We start from the raw sequence: 22,228 nt of genomic DNA, 5'->3' as shown, positions 1-22,228 counted from the left end.
AGGAGGAGGACAGTGCTAATCAGAGGAGAAAGAAGCAGTATTCAAAGGATGAAGATGGCCATTTGTCAAAAGAAACTAATCCCTAAGAGGGGTTGATGAACTATTGATAAGCTCTCAGTCATTACAAGTATATGCATATTTGTAAGGTACTGCTTTATATGTCATTTATCATAGTGTTACCAATTTTGTCAGGTAGCCCTTTTCATTTCTATGACCTCTTGAAAAGCATGGCAAATGCTACTAATATAGACCTCTCCTGGGACATCAAAATCCTTGTGTAGAGAGCAGACCTGTCATGCCGCATACAAAAGGATTAGACCTTGAATGGCCAGGATAAATCTATTCTACGGTATATTGACATTCTTCTGTTTGTGTATTCACTCTCCCCACCCCTCCACCCCACTTCCTCTTTTCCTGTATTCTTATTGTCATCTTCAATAGAAATGATACTGACTCCTGACATCATTCCTCAACTTAGTATCTCCTGACCATCGCTGAGATGGAAATAAATCTGAACCTGTTTATTTCACATTCCTCATTTAAATCTTACAGATGCTCTCCCAGCATGCTTTAATGGGATGTGGAGCCACAAGCATGAAAAGGGATATAAAAGGCTTGGAGGTGATTGGAGCCCATTGTTCTGGCTGTGTTTTCTTTTTTCTATTCTGGTGTTAGCCCCAGGATGATTCCATGCAGATGTTTGAAAGGTGTGGGACTTTACTCTTCAGAATTCTGGAGTTAGTCTGCATACTCATTGGAAGGACTTCAGTGACCTGCGGATGGGAAGGCAGCCTGATAAATTTCTGATCTCCATCCAGCTGTTACTGCCCATCTGGTTGTGAAATGTGACAGAACCATGGCCAATGGTGTAATGCTGGAATATGTTGTACCTCAAATTCTTTTCTACCTTCTATCGAATACACCGCTATGTGAATTAAGAGGGTTTGACTGGCAGTGGTCAGGAGGTTTAAATCACATTTTGAATTTGCCTGAAGAGGATTTATTGGATTTCTGCTCACCGCAAAGACATTGTGCAAGGGGTTATTTACAAAGGGGTCACAAAAGTATAGAGAGCTTGCATTCCATTTTGAGAATATGTTTGTGAAAGGATGATTATCAGCATGAGCTGGAATATAGATGGCAACTAGTATCTATGGTTGGAGCTCAGAGGAGGCAAGAAAACTATGGTCCTGGAAGTCTGCCCTTAGAGGGATTAGAACTCCAGTCTGAGTCTCGAGGGCCAGACAGGATATGAGTAACAGAGAACAAGGGGAGAGCATGAAGGCAGGGGAAAGACACACATAGTGTGGAGGTTGGAATGGATGAGGTATGTCTGGGATCCACTATTTGAACAGTGGATTTATGTTTTCCTAAGAGAAAAGGGAAGGATCAACCTGAAAGGAATGAATGGGCAGGTATCCTAACAATTTGGGTAGTTAAAAACCCAAATTAGCTTACATGATATGGATAACATATTGGCTCAAAACAGGAAAAAAGACCCACTTTTCTCAGTTGCAGACATGGTTGTCTAGGGGGTGTTTCTCTCTCTCTAGATTTTCTCATATTCACAAGATGACTTCCAGCAGCAACCAAGGCTACTGCTTCTCTGTTCACATTTATAACCATCAAACAAAAGACCCGAGCTGAGCCAGTCTTAACCCTCCCGCAGACAGGGCAATGCCATGTGTTTAGGCTTGCGTTTCTGCTCATCCCAGTTAGTCAAGACAGAGAGGTGGTGCTGACTGGCTTATGCCAGTAAGGATCAACCTCAGGAGCTTAGTTAGGGGTTAACACTACCCAAGTTCTGTGTGTGCTATATACTGATTTTCCAAAGGAAAATAAAAAAGGTGGAAAGGAATAATAGGAGGCTAGCAGATGGGTAAACGGGGGAAAAATGTCCACTCTAGCTTTGACTTATGTGCAGCTTTGAATCCTAAGGTAAATGATCTTGGGGGATTATAGACTTTATCCTAAAGGCAGTACATTTAGAGGTGATTACAGAGTTTGTTTTGGCCATTGAAATTAAAAACGTTTTACCTTGGTCCTACCCATAGTCTGCTCTTCCCAGAAAGTTGTTTACCAGTTCTTCTTCTCATCCTCATCCTCTATTTTTGCTCTTTCCTAGGACTGCACATGCTCAGTCTATTGGCTGATCTTTTTTGAAACCTGAGTGCCAAAGTTGAATAGCTCTGGAGGACTACCTCTCCCCTTTCCTGTAGAGTTCCCTGAGAGCCATTCTCCACTCAATTAGGATTCTTTTGTTGGAGGTTATTCAACTGAGTCTACTATTTGTTCACATTAACATTTATTTTAAAATTAAATAGAATTACTGAACTTCAAAAGTGCCATTCAGAGGCCATTCATCCATCCGTCTGTCCATCCACTTATTCAACAGATTAGTACCTACTATGTGCCAGAAATTGTGTTGGCCTCTGGGGTGAACCTCAGCTTGGTACATGGTCCCTACCCTAGAAAACTATGGTTGGGAAGCAAATAAGTCTGCAGTTTTGGTTTTTATGTGATGGAAATCATATGTAGCATATTATAAGAAGTTTAGAAAGGAGGCATTTCTCTCAACTTGAAGGTGTGAACAGATTACATTTCCTATTACATATGAGCAGAATGCTGCTGTTATTCTGTGACTGGGGCTACAGTTTTTAACAACTAGGAGGTGGAATGGAAATGCAGATTCCCAAGCCTCTGTCTGAGATTCCAATCAGTAAGTCAGGAAATGGGATCTGTGAATCACATTTTAATCACATTTTAATCAGCTCCTTGGGTGGTTCTGATCATGGTGGTCTAATGAGTTCTGGCCTAGAGAGCTGCACATGGAGGCTGGGGCAGGGGAGGAGCAGGAGCTGAGGGAATGGCCAGGGAGGCTGCAGAAGGATGGCGAGTTTCTGCGTCTGAGTGGTCAACAGGAAAGTGGAGGGCATCTGCAGCGGAGCATATGCTCTCCAGCAGAGCATATTTCGAACAGGAAAGAATATCTTAGCCTTATTTTTGCACAGTGGATCTAAAATAATATTCCCAGAATAAAAGACTCTTGGAATAATCAGGTCCCAAACTCCAAATGCAGTTCTTAATATCCTCGTCTGACTCCAGCTGGGAATTATTTATCCTTGTTATGTTAGTTAGCATAGTGATTTGGGCATGCTCTTGAGTAACCTTGGAGTTACTCTACAGATTGCTTGATTCATTATTTAAAAATGTGATTGACTAAGGACTGAACAAACGTGTAATAATGTGTCTACATGGAGAGCAGTGAAGGAAGTGAGGAAGTGTGCCGCATTTATTCAGTTAAGTATAGTTGCGGGGGGGCACTTACAATGGACTTCTTTTCATGGAATCATTTTCATCTTTAGACAGGGTAACCATGAGAACCTTCTCAGAAGTTCTTGACTTACTCCAAAAGCTGTTGTGAGTGAGCTGTGTCCTTCAGCTCATGGACAGTGAATTAAAGACTATACTTCTTACTTCCCGTGCAGGGATGATTTTTATTTACCTGAGGTCAAACTAGAAACTAGACCTCAGACTGGCTCTATGGCTTGCCTTATAGTTGGAGTTGCCCCGTCACCAATACAAGCTTAGTGAAAATGAAATGTCATACTTTCAATATAGTTTATGACTGCTTTGTGTTTTTAGTTGTTTGAAAATAAGAGACCACCAGGAAATAAGGTATGAGAGCTGTTTCATCTTTGACAATCCATAATTTGTTTTAGGCATTAAAGTGTACGTTAGCAGAAGGTGCAGAAAAAGACGCTGAAAAATATTGACAGCACAGGATTTCTCAACCTTGGCACTATTGACATTTTGGGTCAAATAATTCTTTGTTTGGAGGCTGCCTTGTGCATTGTTGTTATTTTTTTAAGTATCCCTGGCCTCTCCCCACTAGACCCAATCATAACAATCACCATTTGTCTTAAGACATTGCCAAATGTCCCTGGGATTAAAACCACCTGTTTGAGTCAACAAAGCTTTTTATGGGTATCTTTTTACTCTGCTGTTAATCTACCTTTTGAGAATTTTGTTCTAATTATTCAAAGTAAAGACAGAGGATTCTCATTTTTCAGACAGCATATTTGCAAATTTGTCTACTTGCTAAAATTTATTTATAACCCCAAGATCAATAATCTTGGCAATTTTGCAGTGGTTCCTGGACACACACATGTGCAAAGAGGCCAAAAATTTGAGTTGCCTGATACATCTGATCCCTGCTGAGGTCAAACAAGGTGATGCTCTGCCTTCTCAGTCATCTCTTAGATTGTAAACAAGCATCTTTTTCAAGGTCTGTTTAGTGCCATATTTTTCCCATCTTTGTGCTTTTTATCGGTGATTTCACTGTTTAAAATGGCCCCAAAGTGTAGTGCCTAAGTGCTGTCTAGTATTCCTAAGACCAAGGAAAGCTGTAATATGCCTTATGGAAAAAATTGTGTGTTAGATAAGCTTCCTTCAGGCATGAGTTATAGTGCTATTGGCCATGACTCCAATGCCTATCTGTCTCTCTAAACAGAAGCATACATAAAATAAACTTTGTATAGACCAGTTGATAAACATATTGTAAACAGAGGCTCACAGGAACCTAATCCTATATTTCCCTTTAGAGCAATGTTTGGTATTCACTAATTCAGTGTACGTGGTGACTTTATAGAACATAACTACTGCAAATAACAAGAATCAACTCTGTTTTTCTAGCCTACATTTCAGAAGACACCTTTGAAAGATCCAATGTGACATATGTATTAAGCTAGATTGCTTTAAAAAAAAAATAAAAAACAAACAAACATAGCTACATTCTGCAGAATGTGTAAAATGAATAATTACAAGTCAAATATTTTTCAAGCTATTACAGACCTTGTAAAAAAAGATTGTATCAATTTATAGTATCACAAGAAACTTGCAAGAATGCCATTTCCAGAACACATTTGCCAACATTACTTTGCATTTTTCATAGTTTTAAAATGCAAAATTGATATGCATTAGAGAATTCAAATTATACAGGTATTTAAAAATCAAAATGTAAAAGCTTCTCACCTTTCACACTTCTTTCTTAAGACTGTTAAGAATTTGTTTTATTTTAAGCTTATTAATAAAATATGCATAAAAATGAATGCATTTTATATCCATGTTTAATATGGAGGGGACTGAACATTTGCCTCCTATATGCCCTTTGCATTATGCTTGATGTTACTTCGTATAATTTAGGTGGAAACTGCTTTATCATACTACATAATAAAATAGTAATATGCAAATTAGCCATCACTCTGCTACATTAACAAGCCACTCCCACAGCCACACCCACCAGCCAATCAGAGAGACTATGAAAATAAACCCAACCAAGATGGCTACAGCCACAGAGAGCAGGAGGAAGGTTTGGGTTTCCCAGGCAACAGGAGCATCCTCTGGACCCAGGCTGCTCCTAGCCTGTAGGCCCTGAGTGGCAGGGGTTGCAGAACGCCTCCTGGCCACTCAGAGCTTAAGAGTGCAGGCACTAAGCAGCTGGGAGCGGGATGGGAACATCACCCTAGTGACATGGGGATGTTTTGCCCTGCCTGCAGCCACTTGGGAATGCACCAAGTGGCGATTTGGGTCTCAGGCCAGCAGTGGCACGGGAACCCATGTGGCGGTCAGGTCTTGCCCCCAGCCTGGAGTCTCAGGCTGGCAGAGGTGCGCAGAACCATGCAGAGATCCCCTCCCGGCCCAGCCTGGATTCTCAGCTACTGAGTCACACCAGCATCGTGTTTCTTTATATATATATATATATATATATATATATATATATATATATATATATATATGTGTGTGTGTGTGTGTGTGTGTGTGTGTGTGTGTGTGTATATATATATATATATATATATATATATATATATATATATAATTGATGTTTTACAGAGAGGAAGGGAAAGGAATAGAGAACTAGAAACCTCTATGAGAGAGAAACATCAATTAGCTGCCTTCTGCACAGTCCCCACTGGGTATGTGTTCCCAACCAAGGGATATGGCCTTGACTGGAATTGAACCTGGGACCCGTGAGTCTGCAGGCCATTGCTCCTTCCACTGATCCAAACCAGTTAGGGCTGTCCAATATGTTAAAGAAAAAAAACCTATATAATTAAGAGGGAATATGCAAGGGAGGGCATTGGGGGATGACCAGGTTGTCAGGGGAGGGCAGTTGGGGATGATCAGGCCAGAGGGAGAGTAGTTAGGCATCGATCAGGCTGGCAGGGGAGTAGTTAGGGGGTGATCATCCTGGCAGGCAGAAGCGGTTAGGAGCAGTTGGGAGCCAGCAGTCCAGGATTGTGAGAGGGATGTCCCAGAGCCTGTTTAGGCCTGGCAGTCGAATATCCCCTGAGGGGTCCCAGATTGGAGAGGGTGCAGGTTGAGCTGAGGGACACCCTCCCCCTGCACAAATTTCGTGCACCGGGCCTCTAGTCATTTATAAAATACTTAAGTTGTCAGGAAAATTTGCATAAATTATGCTTCTGTTTAATAGCTATTGTTTAATTTTTGTGCTAAGTGATTAGCTTTTGATAAGTATCTTTTAATCTAATTTTATTTTTATTTATTTATTTTTGCCAGGAGCCAAAGCTACAGAGCACAGCACAAATTCAGTCTTGCAATTTTATTCTTTTCTCTCAGTAGGCTTGACAGAGGATTTCAAATAATTCAATTTCCTGATAAAAAAGGAATTAAACATTGGATGCAAACAACTAAACATTATTCAGAATTAGTTAAGATGCTTAATATAAACTAGTACAACAGATGTTGGTGGAATGATTACAATGTGAGGGACTCTTTCATGTCACAGTGATTCTCTGACCCCTCCCCTCACTAGGCCAGGAGAGAAGTGGACTTGTGAGGGGCAGCTGATGCTCACTTGTGTTTTATGCACACAGACACTGCTCGGAGTAACTAGAAATCCTGTAGATGAAAATTCCCTTCCTCTAGGTCCGTGGTTGGCTAACTGTGGCCCGCCAGCCACATGCGGCCCTTTGGCCCCTTGAGTGTGGCTCTTCCACGTAATACCACCCATGGCCTGCGTGAGTCTATTTTGAAGAAGTGGTGTTAGAAGAAGTTTAAGTTTAAAAAAAATTTGGCTCTCAGAAGAAATTTCAATCGTTGTACTGTTGATATTTGGCTCTGTTGACTAATGAGTTTGCTGACCACTGACGTAGGTTGAGGAAGTCAGGCCTTCTGTGCCAGCTGTTGATACTGGATCGGGAATTTTGATTGCGTGTGAAGCCCTATTTATGTGTGAAAGCTCTAGTTTTGACTTATGATGATGTAGAGACACACAATAAAAATGCTGCTGGGAAAGAAGACTAAAACATTTAAGAGCTTTGCCTGATTTGAAAAGATCAGGAGAATTGCAGACCTTTGAAATAAGTAACAAGAAAGATGCTGTTTCTAGGATGGCAAAATAGAGGAATTGTACAGGTTTAGCATTCCCTACTTATTACTGAAAAAAAGTTAAAATAAAAAGTCTGACTTTACTGAGGCCAGAAAGGACTGTTTTCTGGAAAGAACATCAAGACTCCAATGATGCCTCTAAGCCAAGGCAGTGTGAGTTTCTTCACCTAACTGTGAGACCAGCCAGGAGATTGCTGAGGGCAGGGGACTCTTATTTTCCATAAGGAGTGTCATTTCCTTGATAAAGTTGCACCTCCATCCCAAATTCAGCACACTAGCGATACTCCAGTAGGTCTCCTTGCAAATGTGGAGAAAATTTAAGGATTTGGCAGAGATGTAGAATTTTAAAAAGTCTTTTACGGTGTGTTTGCTATGAAAAAAAAATCACAAAACTTTTTAAATTTTATAAATTCTATCTAATTTCAAAAGAACAAAAAGAACAATACCCTTCCCATAGGTTAGGAATTATGAGGTCTCATCTGGGATTCTTAGTTTACTCTTGGGATTAAGTTTGTTTATCAGTCTAGGCATTCAGATAATCATCAAAAACCTGGAGGCACACCCTCAGAACTGCATAGTTTCTCTTTCAGAACATCTGTGGGAGAGGCAGTAAGGAGAATGTTTAAAGGAAAATATTTTGGATAGTTGTTCACATTCCTCTTTTATTCTTAAAAAATACTAAGCAAACTTTTTTTTACTTTACAAATTTTTAATTTATGAATATTTATGAAAGAACTTAAAACTTTACATTAACCTTAAAAACTAAACAAAAAGTGTATTTATATATTAACCTTTTTTTTTTTACTAACATTATCATTAACAATATTTGCACACTGACTTGTTATGAAAGATTTAAGTATTATTGAAAGGTTTAGAGTAAAAAGTAGATCATCACTCATATGTAGAATCTAAGGTACAAAATAAACCGCTGAATGAAATAGATCCACAGACATGGAAGCATGGAACAGAAGGCAGAATCTCGGAGGGAAGGCAGGCAGGTGAGAGGTAATCAACCAAAGAACTTGTATGCATTTATGCATCACCCATGATGCATAACCCCGTGGACCCAGACAATAGGATGGTGAAGGCCTGGGTCGGGGGCGGGGTGGGCTTAAGGGGGGGGTCAATTGAAAAAAAGACAACGCTTGTAATAATTTCAACAATAAAGAATTATTAAAAATAAGGTAGTAGATCAAGTTTTGTTCCCCCCTCAAAAAATCATTTGTAAATAATCTGTTTATCAAATATAGAAGATTTAACTCATTAAAATAACTTATTTGTAAAAATAAATTCTTCATATTCTGGTTTTACAAATATATATATATAATTGATTTATAATTATATATAATCAGAGAGGTAGAAACATCTATGTTAGAGAAACTTCAATCTGATGCCTCCTACACACCCTCCACCAGGAACCGAACCAGGGACTGCTTGTGTCATGGGTTGACGTTCAACCACTGAGCTACACTGGCTGAGCCTAAATGACATTTTCTAAATGGTTATTGTTTCTGATCACCTATAAGATACTAGATTCAAGGCATACAGTCATATCATTTGCAAAAAAAATTAAGGTTTTACTACCTTCCTAATATTTTATGCTATGGCATTTCTCTGCATTGGTTAGAAATACTAACCTAAAAAGGCCACAATGAGAGGAAACAAGCATTTATCTGAGATAAAGAAGAATAGCTCTTTATTTGGGAAGCACCAATTCAGGCAGAAACACAAACACTGTTCCATTTAGGAGCGGAAGGCAAGAGGCATTTATGAGAAAGGGAAGGGGAACAGCTCAGTGGGCTGAAGGGAAGCATTTCTATAGGAGCAGATTAGCCAACACAGTGATGTTAATTCTAAAGAATGTTTCAGTGTTCAGTTTTTTCTGTCACAATGTCTACTTTCTTATCTTTGCAAACAGTTCATTGGGACATATTGTTGCTTTAGGCCCAGTCTGAAGGTTAAGTTGTTCTGTTTTAACATTCCAAAGGTTTCAGGCATAAGACAGGCAAGGCGCAAGGCACTTCCTCTGGGATGGCAGTTCCAACTCCACTTGCAAGTGGTTCTGTTTCTATGATTGTCTTTTTACAGAGGGCGAAGGAAAATGTTGAGTAGTTTAGTAGGCATCCTTGTCATCTTCTTGGGGCATCACCTGTAATTCACCATTTGTTTGCTCATTTCTATGTGTCTCTGATTTATTTTATTAGAAAGCATTTGTTACTTAGAGAGTATCATATTCGCTACCATCAGGGAAGAAGGTTAAGGCACTAGCTATTTCCCAGAGGACTTGCCAGTGATGTGGGATAGGCCACACACACACACACACACACACACACACAAGTGCTCCTGACTCATGAAGGATGTTCTACTTGGTTCCCCTCTGAAGAGTTCACAGCGTGTAGGAGGAGCATGTTGAAGCAACCGAGGACTTTTATCTAAACCACAGACCCTCTGCCCACACTGTGGGTGAGGCTGATGTACATGAACTTACGTGTCCGATTTTTAAAAAAATATATATTTTATTGAGTTTTTACAGAGAGGAAGGGAGAGGGATAGAAAGCTAGAAACATCGATGAGAGAGAAACATCATTCAGTTGCCTCTTGCACACCCCCTACTGGGGATTGTACCTGCAACCAAGGTATTATACATGCCCTTGACCGGAATCGAACCTGGGACCTTTCATTCCGCAGGCCTACGTTCTATCTACTGAGCCAAAGCAGTTTCGGCACGTGTCCAATTTTTTGAAGGAGGGCGATGGTGGAATAGAGGGGTCTGGCCAGTGGCATGGACCCAGGCTGGGGTAGAGTCTCGGGGTCTGGAAGCCATGTTTTCTGGAGGCAGATGGAAGCTTGTTCTCAGGGTGCCTAGAAACCAATTGGTAGTGTAAACCGTCAGCACTTACCTTGTAAACAATCGTCCTTGTAAGGTCCCAGATGAAAGGTTTGCGATGCAGAAGCAAGACACGGAATCCAGGTGATTAAAAGGGAAGAGGTTTTAATCTGTGCTCCCGGGGAAGCTCCCCCAGCCTCGACCTAACAGTCCTTTCCTGTTAGTACACACATTCGAACTGGGACACTTTCATTAGGTAAATTTCAAATTTCCAAGTGAGCCTGAAAGCCACAATAAGCCCTGATACCTTAAAGGAGAGGTTTTCCCCGCGCTGATTCCTGGAGCCTTGTAGGTTTTGTGGAGGCCCCTTAGGGTTTCCACATCTCGCTCCCCCATGTCAACCAGACGGACTCTGCTTTTAGGGATCTACGTTGCTTATTGGGCTTCTGAGTAAACGTACATTTGAAGACAACATTTTGCTGCTAAAAAGTTTGAAAGACCATCATGGCAATTGGTTTTACCAATTTAAATCAGGTTTGTACAGTACCATTCATCTTGCCTGTACAACTATGACCCTTTCACATTCTAACTTAATTGCATTTCTCAAGGAAAATCTCCTTGCCTACAGGATTGAGAAGAGATTTCTTCATTTTACGTAGTCCTCACAGACGGTTAGGGTGTGCGTGAGTGTGATTGGGTCACTTGTGTACATGTCCTATTTCGTCTGAAAAAAATGCTAAGCTTTTGGAGGACCTGCTTGTTTCTTCTTCCTTCTGTTTTCCGTCTCTCCTACCCTCATTCCTAAACACGTATCCCACAAGTTCGGAACGGCCAGAGCCCCTCATTGCCCTCGGACCTCCATGAATGAACACCCCTCTCCCCATCCACTGGTGCTGGAACCAAGAAGGCAGGCTCGAGGTCCTTTAGATAAAGTCCTCACTGTTTTGAAGTTTCCCTGTACTCTCTCTGCCTTCGGTTGCCATTCTGAAGTGCGAGTCCCTCTGGCCATGGAGCAGGCAGGCAGGTTATTAAGAAAGCTCTGAGTAGCCACCTCTGGGGATTGCTGTATTTTACTAGGATCACCAAAACTTGAGGCGTGAGGGCTTGCCAGCAGACCTCTCCCAGTTCTGCATGGGCTACAGTCTAAGCATCTGAGGCCAGCGGATGTGGCCTGAGCCCAGAGGAGCTGTGGTCATGAAACCTGATTTCACGGGAGGATCATCAACATCGTCCTCAATGTTCAACCATGCCCTTCCTAAGCTTCACGGATGAATCGAAGTCCTTTCTCTGAGAAGCTCACGGGAGGGGGGGGGGGGGTGGTAATTGGGCCTGCAGTGCGCCATGATCGCCATTGTTTGCCAGATCCCATGTGTTACAGCACCAGCACTTCCTTGCAGCCTTGCTGCCCTGTTCTGTAGTGACCCAGTGTCCCGTTTGTTTCTTCTGCCACACCCGCTCTGACACAGCACTGTTGTCACAGCCTTGATATGTAGCGGGTGCTTGTTTTCAGCAAGGACCTTTGATTGTGAGGGAAACTCGTTCACACCAGTTTGGGAGATGGGGAAGGTTTCTGTGTCCTTGGGAATGTCGCAGGATGGGAAATGAGGGGCCCCGGGCTCACCGGACTGGACTGAGATACTCAGAGAGCTCTCCTGGGTGCCTGGGTCCCTGGTCCTGCCTGGGGTGTCCTTTCTCTTCTTGGTACGCAGATGGGTTGTACTGTCGTGGTGATTACTTACCAGTTTGCTGTAGCCTCTGTGGCTGCCCCAGCCTTCGTCTTTCTGACCTGATTTTCAACCTCCCAGCTCGAGCTTCATCAAACGGCATGGCTCAGTTACTGGGGAGAATCCACCGCATCGCCCCAAACTGGCCTGTTTGAGTGAAGCCGTCGAGGCGCCAGAGCCCTGGCCTGGCGGAGGGTTGACTGTCCAGCCTCACGGTACAGATGCCCCTCCTCCTCCGATGACTGCGGTGGAGGTGAGGAGTGAGGCCGGTCCCATAGGACTCGAGGCTGCCCTTCAAGCTGGACAGACTGTGAAACACGTCTCTCCGATTGCCGGGCGTATTAGCTACATAATGAAGAGGCTCATCCTTTCCCCTAATTCTAACCTCACTGTTTTGAAGTTTCCCTGTGCTCTGCCTTCTGTTGCCATTTCATCCCTCTGGGTAATGAACTCTGCCCTGCTCCTCGGCTCTTGTTTGGGTTTGGATTCAAGCTGAATTGCATTAATGGAAGCAGCCAGATAGCATCTGAGCCCTGCCCCGCCTTTCCTGCCAGGAGGCAGAGCGTGAGGAGCAGGTTGGCCAGGCCAAGAGTAGCAGTTGTAAAGATTCTGTGGGGAGTTGGGGCTCTGAGGCCTCCCTCAGCCCTTCCCGCTCACCCAGGGCCCGGGCTCAGCCAAGCATGGGGCCAGGAGGGGCTGTGTGCACAGCCTGGGCGAGTGTTTCCCCAGCTTGCCTGGCCCGTACCAGGGAGCAAAAATGATTTGCGTTCCCATTTGTATTGTACAAGAGGGCCCAGCCGAGTAGGAGATGAAAAAGAAAGCGTTCTGAAATGAGAGAGAAGAAAAGAACTGGGTAGCCTCGTTCTCGGAAGCCGGTTCTGACCATGCTGTGCTTTTCAGCTTCATCAGGCCCGCGTGTTATTTCTGAGCGGTGGGAATAATAGAGCTTACACCTAATCAAGGAAGAGAATTCCAAACAAAAGCCTGGGTGGGGTTTCCTGGGCAGGAGTGCGATATTGTAATAAATGGGAAGCGGAGTTCTGCAGTCCAACCTCTGGGCTGATTACACACATTATAGCCGGGGCCCTGTTCTCCGAGGAATGTAACACACCCCACAGAGGCCCCTCCTCAGGGGTGTGTCCGCATTTCCTGCCGCTCTCTCCCCCAACAGTTAAATGCTTGCACCAGAGGAGCTGAGAGCCTTGTTCCGAATAATTAGGGTCTCTGCCATGGGGCCATTCTGCAGGTGAGTTTACCTTCCATTAAAGACCGCTAGGGAGGCCTGTGGCTGAATTCTCTGCCCTTGCCTACATTAGTCAGCGGAAAGTGCCTGCCAGGTTCTGACATTCCAGTAACAATGGCCAACATTTCCAAGCACTAATGAGCGAGGCACTTTATGTGGAGGAGAGGAAGATGCTTAGATAAAAAGTCTCTCCTCCGACAAAAGGGGCAGCGGTTCTCTGTGACCATGTGTGGTGGCCTGTTGCTGTCCTCAGTCTTCTGGTCACCCGTATTCTAGCCTCCCCCTGCCCCCTGGGCCTCTCTGAGCCCTTAGGGCTTTCTCCCACGTGCCAGGTTCCTGCCCCTCTCAGGAATCCTGTGCTCCCTCCTGCTGCATCCCTCCTCACATCTTTCCCCCCGTTCTCTCCTTTCTTTTCAGTCTTGAAGCATCTTTTCCTTTGAGACAGCTTCCCCACGTCTCTCTCCTGCCTTGTCCCCAGGGTCTGTTAGATGCCTCAGAGACTCTGTGCTCACCTTGTCATGCTTCGTACCGTCACCTCTGTTAGCTCTTACCATCCACTGCTAAACGGTGGCTGTGCTTTCTTTGTTTTGTTTTATTTTCATTTACAATCTCCTGAGGCTAAAGGCTGTCTCATTGATCTTCAAATTCCCAGGGCACATAATAGGTACAACTGAATGGTCTGAAGAAATATTCTCTCTCTCTCTCTCTCTCTCTCTCTCTCTCTCTCTCTCTCTCTCTCTCTCTCTCTCTCTAATGAAAAGCAATTTCCACTCCTCATGCTTCTCTCTATATATATAATTCAGAGAGAAAGGGAAGGGAGAGAGAGATAGAAACATCAATCATGAGAAAATCATTGGTTGGCTGCCTCCTGCATGCCCACTACTGAGATTGAGCCTGCAACCCGGGCATGGGCTCTTGACTGAAATTGAACCTGGAACCCTTCAGTCTGCAGGCCGATGCTCTATCCATTGAGCCAAACCAGCTCAGGCCAAGAAATTCTCTTAAACTATATGTTCTGATTTTATTTTTCTCTTTATGCCCATATCAGATAAATGTTTACTACAGCTTTGTCTATTAGACATTTTACAGTCATTTTGAGGTTTTTGTTTTGTTTTTCCAATGTCTCTTGCTGCCACATCTCTTGTTTAGCTTCAGAATGGCAGGAGAGCCATACGCGTGTGGCGGGTAGATGACTCCTGGTGCCTGTGGGCTGCCCTCACTGTTCGCTGGGGACCTGCTGTGTTCCAGCAGAACAGTGAGGAGAGATCACACAGGCGATGCTGTCTCCCTGACCGCACCCCCTCGGCTCCCCCTGCACCTGTCCCTTCCAGCCTTCCTGTAACGCTCCCATCTGTTAGAGCACCATCCACACCGCTTCCTGTACAAGATGCCCTTCTCCCATGGTAGGCACTGCAGGCGGGTGCTCCACACCCTCCTCATGGGTGGGCAGACCCTGAGTCAGCTCCACCTGGTTTCCTTTGGAGGCCTTCGGGGTTCTTTCAGGTTTCCCCACCAGGGTCACCCAGGGCGTTTGGATGACATCTCCCCCCCCCCCCCCCCCCCCCCCCCCCCGTGCATCACGTTTTATTGCAGTCATTTGTGGATCTCCTCCTACGGCAGAGGCCTGGCCTTACTCCTTTCTGTATTCCCCAGGGCCTGGTGTGCAGTTCCAGCTCGCTGAGCCAACAAATTAGCCCATAAGGAGCGCTTTAACTTTGCTTTTTTGAAATAAGTGTGCATGTCCTCAGTGGGGGCACATGTCCTATTTTACAGCTGAGGCCTGGAGCCTCCGAAGCTCAGGCACTAGCCACGTGCTCTGGATGAGGTGAGACGGTGACTCCGCCTGAGACCTTGTCTGGCGGGCTCTTTCCCAGACAAGACAGATTCCTGCAGGTTTGATGAAAGTCATATGCTGTCAGGAGTCAGGCTGCCCTGGTTTCTGGTTTCCTTGTGGGCTTGGGCGGCTGTTCTGATTGGCGGCAGGAAGGGCCGTCCGAATCGCCGCGGGCGGGTCAGAGTCCATGCTGCTTGCAGTCTGCTTTGGAAGGTTTTGGGCATGGCTGCGAAAGCTGGAAAAGTCAGTCTCCTCCCACAATTGTATACTGTGTAGGTTCTCCTGCAAGTCACACTTGTGTGTTTTTCCTGAGAACATTCATTATCTGTGCATTCCCCCCATTGACGCACGTGTTCTCAGAAACGCTTATAAATATCCCCTGGTCGCCTGTGCAGTTAGCTCTGAGGAGGAGATGGGCATGTAGGAGCTGCTAATTGTGTGTCTGCTGGCTGGAGATTCACCAGCAGCAACCCCAGGCAAGCTGTTAACAAGTGTTAAAACGTGAAGGTCTACCCGCTGCCTGACGTCCCTCCTGACACTCGGGGCACAAACTTTCCCTCCACGGGGCTTCTCTTGAGTGCCAGGGGTGAGTACAGTTCCCGAGTGCCACTTGGAGAAACATGACGATGCTCTTTTAGTACAGTACAACATGTCATTAGTTTGGAATAGTGGAAAGTCACCTAACGTAGGGCAATTTAGGGAAAAATTGAAAATATTAAATTGCACTAGACTGACAGATGATATGCTTGAAGGAGCTTTTTGAAAAGTGATCTGTGGCACACATTTAAGACATTATTGCCCATAAGAGGGTGTGAAGGGGTCTGTGCTAATGGTATTTAAGAGCAACAATTAACATACCACTTCATCATTAAGTGCTGCCGGAAAGCTTGAGGGCCACCCTGGCAACTGCTGCACCCTCACATTCCTCACATAGCCATGTGTCCAGCGGAACGAGCTTGGACCTATTTTGATGACCCCGGCTTTGCTAGGCAGACCCCAGACACTTCCAACTGTGTGGGGCTAGGGTTACTTCGCTCAGTGAAGCCATGCAGTCCACACGAATGCCATCCTCCTGTGCTTCAAACCGGCAAGTGCTGGGGTGTCTGCATGCGCGGCAGTGCCGGCCGCTTTCAAAGAGCAGTGTTTTTCGCTGCAGAGGATGGGCAGAAACTGGCTTTTGGCTGCGCCATAGCACTGTTCAGGCCTGGGTTGAGGAGTCAGCCATCCCTGCTTTTCATTGGCTGTGAGAACTACATGTGTTACTTTACCTCTTTATTTATTTATTTATTTATTTATTTATTTATTTATTTTCATTTTTATTAAATTATTATCTGTGTACATATTTTACCGTTGCCTCCCTCCCCACCCTCCCCAGAGTTTTGTGTTCATTGGTTGTACTTATATGCATGTATACAAGTCCTTCAGTTGATCTCTTATCTCCCCCAGATCTCCCTACCCTCCTCGCTGTAATTTGACAGTCTGCTTGTTGCTTTACTGTCTCTGTATCTTTTGGTTCATCAGTTTATAATTTTCTTTATTATCCATAAATGAGTGAGGTCATGTGGTGTTTCTCTTTCATTGACTGGCTTATTTCACTTAGCATGATGTTCTCCAATTCTATCCAGGTTGCTGCAAATGGTGAGAATTCCTTCTTTTCTATAGCAGCATAGTATTCCATTGTGTAAATATACCATAGTTTTTTGATCCATTCATCTGCTGATGGGCACCTAGATTGTTTCAAAATCCTAGCTATTGTAGATTGCGCTGCTATGAACATAGGGGTGCATATATCCTTCTGATTGGTGTTTCTAGTTTCTTGGGATATAATCCTAGGAATGGTATTACTAGGTCGAATGGGAGTTCCATTTTCAGTTTTTTGAGGAAACTCCATACTGTTCTCCACAGTGGTTGCACCAGTCTGCATTCCCACCAGCAGTGCACGAGGGTTCCTTTTTCTCCGCAACCTCACCAACACTTGTTGTTTGTTGATTTGTTGATGTTGGCCATTCTGATAGGTGTGAGATGGTACCGCATTGTTGTTTTGATTTGCATCTCTCGGATAATTAGTGACTTTGAGCATGTTTTCATGTGCCTCTTGGCCTTCCTTCTGTCTTCTTTTGAAAATATTCTATTTAGGTCCATTGCCTATTTTTTAATTGGATCATTCATCTTCCTTTTATTTAGTTGTATAAGCTGTCTGTAGATATTGGAGATTAAACCTTTATCAGTGGTAACATTTGCAAATATGTTCTCCCACACAGTGGGCTTTCTTATTGTTTTGTTGATGGTTTCTTTTGCTGTAAAAAAGCTTTTTATTTTGATGTAGTCCCATTTGTTTATTTTCTCTTTAGCTTCCATTGCCCTCAGGGCAGTATCAGAAATTCTTTTGGCATATGTCTGAGATTTTGCTTCCTGTGGATGCCTCTAGTATTTTTATGGTTTCCCGTCTTATGTTTAAGTCCTATATCCATTCTGAGTTTATTTTTTTGTATGGTGTAAGTTGGTGATCTAGTTTCATTCTTTTGCAAGTATCTGTCTAATTTTCCCAACACCATTTATTGAAGAGACTGTCTTGACTCCATTGTATATTCGTGCCTCCTTTGTCAAATATTAATTGAGCATAGTGATTTGGGTTGATATCTGGGTTCTCAATTCTATTCCATTGATCTATATGTCTGTTCTTGTGCCAGTACCAGGCTGTTTTGAGAACAGTGGCTTTGTAATATAGTTTGAAGTCTGGTATTGAGATCCCTCCTACTTTACTCTTCTTTCTCAGGATTCCTGTGGCTATTCGGGGTCTTTTATTGTTCCAAATGAACTTTTGGAAAGTTCTTTCTAGGTCAGTAAAATATACCATTGGTATTTTAATGGGGAGTGCATTGAACCTGTAGATTGCTTTGGGAAGTATGGACATTTTGATGATGTTGATTCTACCAATCCATGAACATGGTATGTTCTTCTATCTGTTTACATCTTCCTCTATCTCTTTTTTCAGTGTCGTATAGTTTTCCGCATGTAGGTCCTTTACTTCCTTAGTTAAGTTTATTCCTACGTATCTTAATTTTTTTGGTGCGATGGTAAATGGAATTGCTTTTTTAGTCTCTGTTTCTGTAAGTTCACTTTTGGTGTATAGAAATGCCATAGATTTCTTGGCATTAATTTTGTATCCTGCTACATTGCCAAATTCATTTATTAAGTCAATTAGTTTTTTAATGGAGTCTTTTGGGTTTTTTATGTACAATATGTCATCTGTAAATAAGGATAACTTCTTTTTTTCCAATTTGGATGCCTTTTATTTCCTCATCTTGTCTAATTGCAATGGCTAGTACTTCCAGTACTATGTGAGAACTACATGTGTTACTTTACCTCTTTATTTATTTATTTATTTATTTATTTATTTAAAAAATACATTTTATTGCTTTTTTTACAGAGAGGAAGGGAGAGGGATAGAGAGCTAGAAATATCTTTGAGAGAGAAACATCAATCAGCTGCCTCTTGCACACCCCCTACTGGGGATGTGCCTGTAACCAAGGTACATGCCCTTGACTGGAATCCAACCTGGTACCCTTCAGTCAGCAGGCCGATGCTCTATCCACTGAGCCAAACCAGTTTTGTCTATTTTACCTCTTTAAGCCTCAATTTCTGCATCTGTGAAATGAGGATCAAGACAATAGTTACCTCCTAGGGTTAGCGTGAGGAAAAAGGAGGCAACATGTGAACTTTCAGGCATATGTGTTCATGGTTGGTCTGATGTGGCTGTTGCCAATGTGGTAAAGAAATAAATAAAGTTTAGCATGGCACTGTTCTATTAGACCAGGTATGTTTTGTGTTCTGAGGAAACAAGCGTGAATGGCTAATTCCTGGTGGGGCACAGAGGGCTAAGAGGGCGGGTGGCCGGGGAGACTGTGAGGGAGGAGGCTAGCTATGAGCAGGTCTTCAGTGCTTCTCTATCTGTTCCTTTCACAAATACCCATCGAGCCCTTAGGATATGCCAGCAACTGTGCCAGGCCCTCAGTATATAAAGTGCCATGCCCTCTGGGAGCCTACCTCCCAGCAGGAGACAGAAGGCGAGGGCACAGTGGTGTGAGTAAAGGCACCAAGGTGGAGTGGGGTGGAAGGCAGATGCTGGGAACAGGAAGGAACCCCATGTGGCCAGAAGGTGGGTGCAAGGGCAAGTGGCTGAGGAGGGAAGCAGAGTGCCTGTTGGTGAAGGGGCCGGTGTAGTTCTAAACATCACGGGTAGCCACGGGAGCCTTGGTTTTTGTTTTTAATATGAAGGTTGTTTTTCCTCCGTTCTAATTGTAATACATGTTCATTGTAGAAAATGTATAAGAACTTAAAAGTAAAAGAGAAATACACCCATAGTCCCGCCACTGAGGAAAAAAATGAGTATTTTGACTACTTTCTAACAGAATCTCCCCCCAAAGCATTGCTTGGTTCGTTTACTCTTTGAGTGGACATAGTTCTAATCATGCTAGAAGTACACTCTTTCCTCCACTTATTATAAACAATTTTTTCAAGTTTTCATAAACAGCATGTTTCTTGCCTTGTAATAACCAAAAGAATGAAACAGTAAACTTAACCAGCCTCTGGTTTTGGATCGTGAGTTGTGTCCACGTTGAGTAAAGAATGAACACTTAGCATCTAAGATTATTTCCTGATGGGAGATCCATCATTGCGATGAGTGGGTGGTTCAAGGGAAGGACCATTTAGAGATGTTTAAAATGCACTGTCCAGTACTTCCCTAAAAGATAGCACTGGAAAGGTTTCCAAATCTTTGACCTACAGATTCCTGGGACTGCAGGGGGTGGTGGCTCTGAGCAGAAGGAGGTTGGAGTCAGAGTGGTTGACCGCCCCTAGGGCAGCAGATCAGAAAAAGAATGTCAGGACCCAGCTGTGTTGTGAGCTGCTTGCCTTTATGGGGGACTGTTAGCTATGGATGAGACACTTGGTTTAGGACCCCCAGAATTTCCTCTTTTCTTTTTTTTCTTGTAGTTTTAAGGATGTAACTGCTTAAATGTCACTATCCCCTATTGAACTGAGTTCTCAGAGCCCCTAATCCAAGGCATTAGCATTTTTATGTATCTAATTATTATTAAACTTCATAAAGTGTCTGTGTCGGGGTTGGGGGGTGAGTGGAGATCAGGAGAAAAGGGGCTGGGCAGTGACTGAGGTGTGGTCCTTGCCACAATGGGGCAGGGAGCACGCTGGAGAGAAGGGGACAGACCAGTGGCCCCCGGGGAGTGAGAGTGGAGTGTGGGCACGAGGTTGAAGACCTGGACTCGGCTCTTAGTCACGCTTCTGGCTTGTCCATCACCTGGCCGAGTGACCTGGAGCACACTTCTCATGGATGCATGCCAGCAGTGGTGATCTCGTCTCAGGTGTGGGACTGTCTCTTACATGTCCATGCCTAAAAATATCCTGCAGTAAAAATACTGCAGGATATTTTTAGGCATGGACATGTAAGAGACCGTGACTTAAAGAAAAGACAGAGAATGATGAAATCAAAGTTTTTCCTGTTGTTGAAAGCACAATGTGGCTCCTGGGAAGTCCTGTGTCCATGTCAGCAGGAGTGGTTGGCGCTGACAGCCACTCATCAGAGGGTCCACAAGGTGCTGGGTTTTTTTCTCTCAAAGACCACTTGTTTCTGTGGGTGGGGCTCTGCCCTATGGCAGACAAACACCTTCCTGGCCATGCCCCAGAGCCCGGCCTTTGGAAAACATCCTTGGCCCGTTCTCTCAGGGCTGGAGACATGTCTCCAAGCCTCATGCTCATGACCTCTCAGGGGCTGCAGGAAGGGGCACCTGGCGGGTGCCCAGGTGAACCCTGACCTGGGGTTCTGAGAGGCTGAGGCTGGACAGACACAGTGTTAGACCATGTAGCAGTTTCCTAGGGCTGCCTTAACCATTTACCACAAACTGGGTGGCTTATGTAGTGGAGGAAAACAATTTTTCCTCTACACGTCAGGGTTCTTACCTGAGACACTCTGTAAAACAATATTAAGGAGAAAAACAGACGTTTATTAACATGTATACCTCATGGTTACATTGGAGATAGCCCAGCAAAAACAAGTACTCTGAGGTAGTTTTAAAATTCAAGCTTAAATACCATCTTCATAGGGAAAAGGGAAGGGGGAGAGTAATTTTTAGGAAAGGTGAATGGGCCCTTTGTAGAAGAGATGGGAGAGATGATAGTTTATGAAAAAGTTCATCTGGGTGTGGAGATGACTCAGTCTTCCTTCATTGATAAAACTCTGGGGGAGGTGATTTATACAATTGAGTTCCTTTTGGAAGATTTATCTCTAGGCAGATAAGGGAAGTTCTGAGGAAGGCTTTTCCTGAGTTTGCTGTTTTTACTTGTTTACAGCTCAAAATAACCATGATATCAAAGTAGTAAATTTTGCTACCCTTCATTCATAACAGAAATGTATGCTTTCAGGCAAAACCAGGGTGTTGGCAAGAGCCATGTTCCCTCCGAAGGCTCTAGGGCAGTGGTCGGCAAACTCATTAGTCAACAGAGCCAAATGTCGACAGTACAATGATTGAAATTTCTTTTGAGAGCCAAATTTTTTAAACTTAAACTTCTCCTAACACCACTTCTTCAAAATAGACTCGCCCAGGCCTTGGTATCTTGTGGAAGAGCCACACTCAAGTGGCCAAAGAGCCGCATGTGGCTCAGGAGCTGTAGTTTGCCAACCATTGCTCTAGGGGGACTCATTCTTGACCTCTTCTAACTCTCGGTGGCTCCAGGCACTCCTTGCCTTGTGGCTACTTTACTCCAAACCTACACCTCTATTCATATGGCCTTCTCTTCGGGCTCCTATAAGGACACTTCTCATTGAATTGAGGGCCTAACCTTGTAATCCAGGATGACCTCATCTCAATATCCTCAACATCCAGATGTAAATATGCAAAGACATCTTTTCCAAATCAGTTCACATTGACAGGTTCCGTGGATAAAGACATGGACGTATCTTTTGCGGAGAGGAAGGGTCACTATTCAGCCAGTGCAGGCCAGAGAGTCGGTGTGTGTTCTCGTGGGGGGACCAGAGGGTCTGCTTTGACACCACTCTTTGTATCCCAGTGCCTTTGACACTTGGAGCAAGATCTCTGGCCTGGCCTTCTGGGTCTAATGCCTCAGCTCCGTTCTAGGAGAGGAGAGGTTGAGAAAGTTTCCACCAGAGGCAGGCC

The 22,228-nt window shown here is 43.9% G+C and overlaps 1 protein-coding gene across 5 annotated transcripts in view; it reads left to right on the top strand.

Annotated features, from left to right (window-relative positions):
• The window catches only part of TLN2 (talin 2), a 401,618-nt gene that overhangs the window by 133,489 nt on the left and 245,901 nt on the right, over window positions 1–22,228 (top strand). The window contains exon 1 of one of the 5 annotated variants that reach the window (XM_036440011.2): window positions 15,500–15,624. The exons of the other annotated variants lie outside the window; for them this stretch is intronic. The gene's annotated coding sequence lies outside the window, so the exon portion shown is untranslated. Of the gene's footprint in view, window positions 1–15,499; window positions 15,625–22,228 lie in introns of those variants that run through there. 5 annotated transcript variants of the gene reach the window in all.

Source organism: Pipistrellus kuhlii, unplaced genomic scaffold, assembly GCF_014108245.1.
Source record: "Pipistrellus kuhlii isolate mPipKuh1 unplaced genomic scaffold, mPipKuh1.p scaffold_m20_p_1, whole genome shotgun sequence".
Taxonomy (NCBI): domain Eukaryota; kingdom Metazoa; phylum Chordata; class Mammalia; order Chiroptera; family Vespertilionidae; genus Pipistrellus; species Pipistrellus kuhlii.
Note: the sequence above shows the minus strand (reverse complement) of the source record. Positions and strands in the feature narration are given on the sequence as shown.